The 6,163-nt window shown below is 46.5% G+C and overlaps 1 non-coding gene across 1 annotated transcript; it reads right to left on the bottom strand.

The window, feature by feature from the left end:
* Nucleotides 1–5,520: 5,520 nt before the first annotated feature.
* Nucleotides 5,521–5,627, bottom strand: LOC122117527. Its single transcript, XR_006149185.1, has one exon. It is a non-coding gene; the product is annotated as a U6 spliceosomal RNA (small nuclear RNA).
* Between the last annotated feature and the right edge of the window lie 536 nt (nucleotides 5,628–6,163).

The raw sequence follows: 6,163 nt of genomic DNA, 5'->3' as shown, positions 1-6,163 counted from the left end.
TAGCATGCACAATACCCTGGGTTCAGTCTCCAGCACCCTAAACCAAAAATCACTAAGGAGGAAACCTTAAAGAACCAGAGACTTTGAGGGCTGGAGGATAAGCTGACCAAATGCTTTCCAAACCACTCCCAGGGCAGGGGGTGTCCCTGCAGCACCACACTTGGCACATAGGCGGCAGAACAGCAACCTCAGAAGATTCTGTGTAATAAAGGGATTCCATGGCTACAAAAAATTAAGAGCCAAAGATGATTCCATTCTCATAGCTGAGGAAACTGAAGCATAAACAAACCGATTTGCACATTACACATCTATAACCTGAGGCCAGGACTTGCTGGGGCAAGCATTCAACCACTGAGCTATCGCTACAGTTCTGCTGTCAGGAGTAAGGGTAGAAAGTGGTGGTCACCTTGTTGAAACCCTAAAAGGCAGTGTGAGCTGTAACCTTCACTCCTTTGGCCCTCTAGGTCAGGCTTATCTCAGGAGCCTCTTCCACTTTACTGCGTGTTGAGATTAGTGACTTGGGTTGCCAAAGCCCAAAAGATACCATGTCTCTGTCCTACATCCATCTCAGAAAAAAAGGTTGTTCTCTCTGACACAGTATTTTCTCCACATCTACCTCAAAACATCCAGCCTCCTCTTCCTGAGTTACAACACTCCTCTGCTGGCCTAGCAGCAACTTCCCCCCACCCCCACCGCCGCCGCCACACACACACACACACACACACACTCCAGAGGGCACCACAAGACACGAGTACCACAACCTTCTTGTATGCCCCTGCCCCACCTCTGACCTTTGACAGGTCCTCTTTCCATTGGCCACGCCCACATGTATTCTTACTCAATGCCCCATCTTCTCCTCTCATTCTTAGACCTATGTTATCCTTCTAAATCCCACTTCCTTGCTGTAGGCCTTCTACCTCTCCTCTGTGGTCATAGCCTCCTGATCTTCCTCCGCCTTTATCCTCCCAATCTAACCTTCCACAATGCCAACAGAATACTCTCTTATTGGGAAAAATCCTTCACTACCACCCAACAAAGTCTTTAAGCTCCTAGAACATTGCCTGGCACTATGTTGTGCCTGCTGTCTACCCTATGGGCTCCTTGGAAGCCATCCTGACCAGGCCACAGAGAGGGCCCTGTGTGCATGGCCACAGGCCAGAGGGCACCGCTCAGTGTCTGAGCACTCAGTGTCTGAGCAGGCCTGAGCACGGCTCACAGGGGCTCAGGGATCAGAGACCACATTCACCTTGAGAGCCACCCCCCTACACACACACAAAAGAGGATGACACGACATCCCAACAGAGCCATTAAACTACAACTGATGTGCCAAGGGTACCCAAAGGCTGATGCACAGTCACTGTGGTTGGTGCCCAGCCAGCCATCAGCTTCCAGCATCCTATTGATCTCATTCTGTTTCTCCGTTAGCCAAACACGGTTTTCCCTATCTGAGCTGGCAGTGGTATAGGCATTGTTGGGGTGATTGGAGAGAGGAAAAAGGAAGCTGCTCCTGCTGCTGTGGTCCTGAACCCTAAAAAAGCCAGCAGGATGGCAAAGCCACAGGAGGGCTCCCTTTTACCAATTCAAGCCATGGGTAGAAGCCAAGAGAGACATTTTTGTGCAGTCAGCATTTCTACTCAGAGAGAAGCATTCCCAAGAACCATTTCCTCCTTGCATTATGCTTATAGGAAATATCACATAGGGTGCTTGAGCAGGCCTGCAATTTGCTGGTGTGTGTGTGTGTGTGTGTGTGTGTGTGTGTGTGTGTGTGTGTGTGTGTGTGTGTGTGTGTGTGTGTGTGTGTGTGTGTGTGTTGCTGGTATGGGGGCTTGAACTCAGGGCCTTGGCACTGTCCCTTAGCACTCTATCCAGAACTCCACTTCCAGTTTTTTTTGGTAGTTAATTGGAGGTAAGTGTCATGGTCTTTCCTGCCCAGGCTGGTTTCAAATCACATTTCTGAGATCGCAGCCTCCTGAGTCGCTAGGATTACAGGTATGCACCACCAGCACCCAGCTCTTTGCTTTCCTTTTTGCCAAGTTGCCTTGAGAACTCGGACTTTGATCTGGGTGGAAATCATTAATCTACTGGTTTAAAAGAAAGGCTAGGCCCCGCATTCCACCTCCTGCTAGAATAAAATGTTGGCTCAATGAGGAGCCAACCTAACACTGGTCTTAGCGTCGCGTCCATGCCTTCTTCATCTCCTTTCCCCTTCCCCCACCCTCCCTCTGTCCTAATCCAACTTCCTGGGCCACCAATGTCCTGTGTCCTGCCGCGAAGACAGGAGGCCTTGCTCCCCTCAGCTACTATCTTGTAACCCCCTCCTAATTTACAATCTGTTTACTGCTTCAGATGTTTGGAAAGAAAACACCTTAGTCAGCAACCCTGGAAAGCTCCATTTTCAGTGAAATCTGGACACTTTTTTTTTTTTTTTTCATCCCACCCCAGGTTTTTCTGGTTTTGTGGCTAGAGCCTAACATCTGTGAGGCAGACAGGGCCTCATGGTCCTGTGTCACCAGACACCTGTTGAAAGGATGCATTCGGGAGTGGAAAATCTGGGCAGAACTCGCCCATGACAGCTGGTATTTATCTAACGTCAGCCTCCACTACGGGGAAAGGAACAGCATTTGGGCGCCAGTAACAGACAGGAGCAAAGACCAGCAGTGTGAACTGCAGGGGCCGGTGGGACCCTGAGGGAAGGCCTCTGTCCCTAATGACTGACAAAAAGCCCAAACTGCCCACTCACCCACCCCCATGCTGAGTAGGAGTGACTGGCACCCTGGGACATACCTCCCAGGGTGACCTCTGGAAAAAGAGGCCTCCATAAAAGGCAACACTTGCCAATCTGGATCTATAATGAGCTTCTGAAGGGTTGTGGAAGAAAGGACATGAGCTATTGTTTTAAATAATCATTTCAACATGGGCCTGGTTGGAAGAGTCTAAGTGGGACTGGGTTTGCCTGTTGAGTTACCCCCAGGCCCTGATGGCTCAAGGCTTCCTTAGTCATATTTGCAGCCCACCCCAGCCCTAGGACACAAACAGTCCTGAGGCTACAGGGGCCACTAGCATGGCCAAGTGATATTACAGGAAGTGAAGCAGGAACGGGATAGTAAGACTGTGAATCCACTTTGTGACTGGAACACCACAGTGCGAGCAGAGGTAGGAAATAGAGTGAAAAATAACAAACCACTTTCTCTGGAGAGACAAGCGAGGTATCTCACTTTCTTAGTCCATCGAGAGTGATCTGACAACAGGAATTTGTTGCTCACAGTTCTGAAGACCAGAAAGTTGGAGAAAAGAAGCCAGCAGCTTTGCTGTGAGTGGCAGGCCCTTCCTGATCACTGCCTTCTTCCTCATCTTCTTGCTGAGTACAGGAAGGAGAACCTGGCCTTGGAACTCTTTTAAAGGGCAATAATCCATTCCCAGGGCCCTGTCCTCAGCATGCCCCACGGCTCCAACTTCTCATACCAACACCTGTCATCTATTTTGGTGGATTGCTTTGTTTTGAAAGTGTCTACCACTTGAGCTATGCCCTCAACCCTTTTGTTTGTTTTTGTTGTGTTTTTGAGCTCGAGTCTTTAACTTTGTCCTGGGCTGGCCTTGAACTCAAGATCCTTTTGCCTCAGTTTCTCAATAGTTGGATTATAGGCATGGGCTACCAAGTCTGGCTGAGATTACGTTTTACTGTGCAAACCTGAAAGGCTACCAGTGTTAGGAGATGTGACACACTTGTCCATGGTAAGAGCTCAGCCAAGGCAGGCTTTATCATTAGGACACAAGTTCTTACTAAGCACCTGCAGCATATCTTGACCTGGAAGCTTAGGAGAACATAAGGGTGTCTCAGGCTCAGCACCTGTCCGGATGAGGATACAAGGAACCAACAGGCCCAAAGTGAGATCAGGTGATTGTAAGCCACCTCATCTTGACCCAAAACTGTGAGACTAAGAAGTAATCAAACCCCATCATGTGGTCATGTAGGAGAAACTGAGGTTTCTGGATTGGGGAGACAGAAGTATTTATGATTGGGGAGACAGAGTATCCATGGAGACCTCAGAGGGCCTCCTAAACACTTCCATAAATCGTCACTCCCTAGCCAGGCACTGGTGGCTCACCACTGGCTCATCCCACAACTAACAAGAAAAAAACAAATCAAAACAAAAGGTGACCCTTGACCACCTTTCATCCTTTCCTTTTAAAGGTGCTGGTACTAGGGCTTGAACTCAGGGCCTGGGTGCTGTCCCTGAGCTTTTTTTTCTCAAAGCTAGTACTCTACAACTTGAGCCATAGCCCCTCTTCTGGATTTGAGGTCGTTTATTTATTTATTTTAAAGTTGTGTGTGTTTCACAATTCTTTTTTTTATTGTGAAAATACTGTACAGAGGGGTAACAATTACATGGGCAAGATAATGAGTACATTTCTTATCAAGCATTGTAGCCTCCTCCTTTGTTTCCCCTTCCCATCCCTTCCCATCCTCCCCCCAGTCTCCCAACCCTCCTCCCCCCCCACCAAAGTTGTAAAGTTCGTTTTCAACATAATGACTTGTACGTCTCATTGTTGCAATGGGTCCACTATTTAAATGATCTATTTAATGTATTTAATGTATGACACTATTTAAATGTATCCCTATTTAAATGATTTGATTTTTCCCTTCCCCTCCACAAATTATACCAACATCAAATACAGTGAAAGCAGGGGTTATACCATGGGGGAGGGGCATACAAAGCAACAAAGAAATCATCTTATAAATGTGTTAGAAACAATCGCATGAAAGAAAAAAAAACATTTGAGTACGTATCTTAGGGTTCATTTCCCTAACATCAACTTATCTGACCTTTTCTGCTTGACTCAGACATATACTAGTTATTTCAAATAAGGGAAACCATGGGCCCTATGTTTCTTTGGGCCTGGCTTATTTTACTTAATATAATTTTTTCCAAGGCTTTCCATTTCCTAACAAATGGGACAATGTCATTATTTCTGATGGAGGCATAGAATTCCATTGTGTATATATACCACATTTTCTTGATCCTTCATCTACTGAGGGGCTTCTGGGTTGGTTCCATATCTTAGCTATGGTAAAGAAGGCTGCAATAAACATAGTCATGCTGGTGGCTTTAGTGTGGGCTTGTTTGTGATCATTTGGGTAAATGCCCCCCAAAAAAGTGGGATTGCTGGGTCATAGGGGAGCTCTATGTGGAGTCTTTTGAGGAACCTCCATACTACTTTCCAAAGTGGTTGAACAAGTTTACACTCCCACCAACAATGCAGTAAGGTTCCCTTCTGTCCACACCTCCTCCAGCATCTGTTGGTATTAGAGTTCTTGATTATAGCCATTCTAACTGGGGTGAGGTGGTATCTCAATGTTGTTTTGATTTGCATTTCTTTTATGGCTAGAGAGGTTGAGCATTTCTTCATGTGTCTATTGGCCATCCTTCTTTCCTCTTCAGAGAAGTTTCTCTTTGTCTTTAGCCCACTTATTTATTGAGCAGTTGTTTCTTTGAAGATTTGTTGGGGGATTTAATTTTTAAAAATATGGAACGCTTCACGAATTTGCATATCATCCTTGCACAGGGGCCATGCTAATCTTCTCTGTATCGTTCCAATTTTAGTATATGTGCTGCCAAAGCGAGCACTTGAGGTAGTTTATTAAAGACTCTCACAGACTTCCCTGCCTGGGTTGGCTTCAAACCGTGGTCCTCAGATCTCAGCCACCTGAGTAGCTGGGGATTATAGGTATAAGCCACCAGTGCCTGGCTTTTATTCCCCTTCTTTGTCCTTCCTTCCTCCCTTCCCTTCCCTTCCCTTCCTTTCCTTCCCTCCTGCCCACTCCTCTCTTCTTCCTTCCTCTTTCCCTCCCTGCCTCCCTCCTTTCCCTCCTTCCGTCCCTGTCTCCCTCCTTCCGTCCCTGTCTCCCTCCTTCTTTCTTTCTTTCCTTCCTCCCTCCCTCCCTCCTTTCTCTTTCTTTCTTTCTTTCTTTCTTCTTTCTTTCTTTCTTTCTTTCTTTCTTTCTTTCTTTCTTTCTTTCTTTCTTTCTTTCTTTCTTTCTTTCTTTCTTTCTTTCTGTCTTCCTTGTCTCACTATATACTTCAGGTTGGCCTGGAAATCAAAATCCGTCTACCTAGGCTTACAGGCAAATACCACCACTCCTTCATGTCTGAATTTTTAATTG

The sequence above is a fragment of the Dipodomys spectabilis genome, unplaced genomic scaffold (assembly GCF_019054845.1).
Source record: "Dipodomys spectabilis isolate Male_0828 unplaced genomic scaffold, ASM1905484v1 ptg000141l, whole genome shotgun sequence".
Lineage (NCBI taxonomy): Eukaryota > Metazoa > Chordata > Mammalia > Rodentia > Heteromyidae > Dipodomys > Dipodomys spectabilis.
The sequence above is the reverse complement of the archived record's forward strand: the minus strand, read 5'-3'. Positions and strand labels throughout refer to the sequence as shown.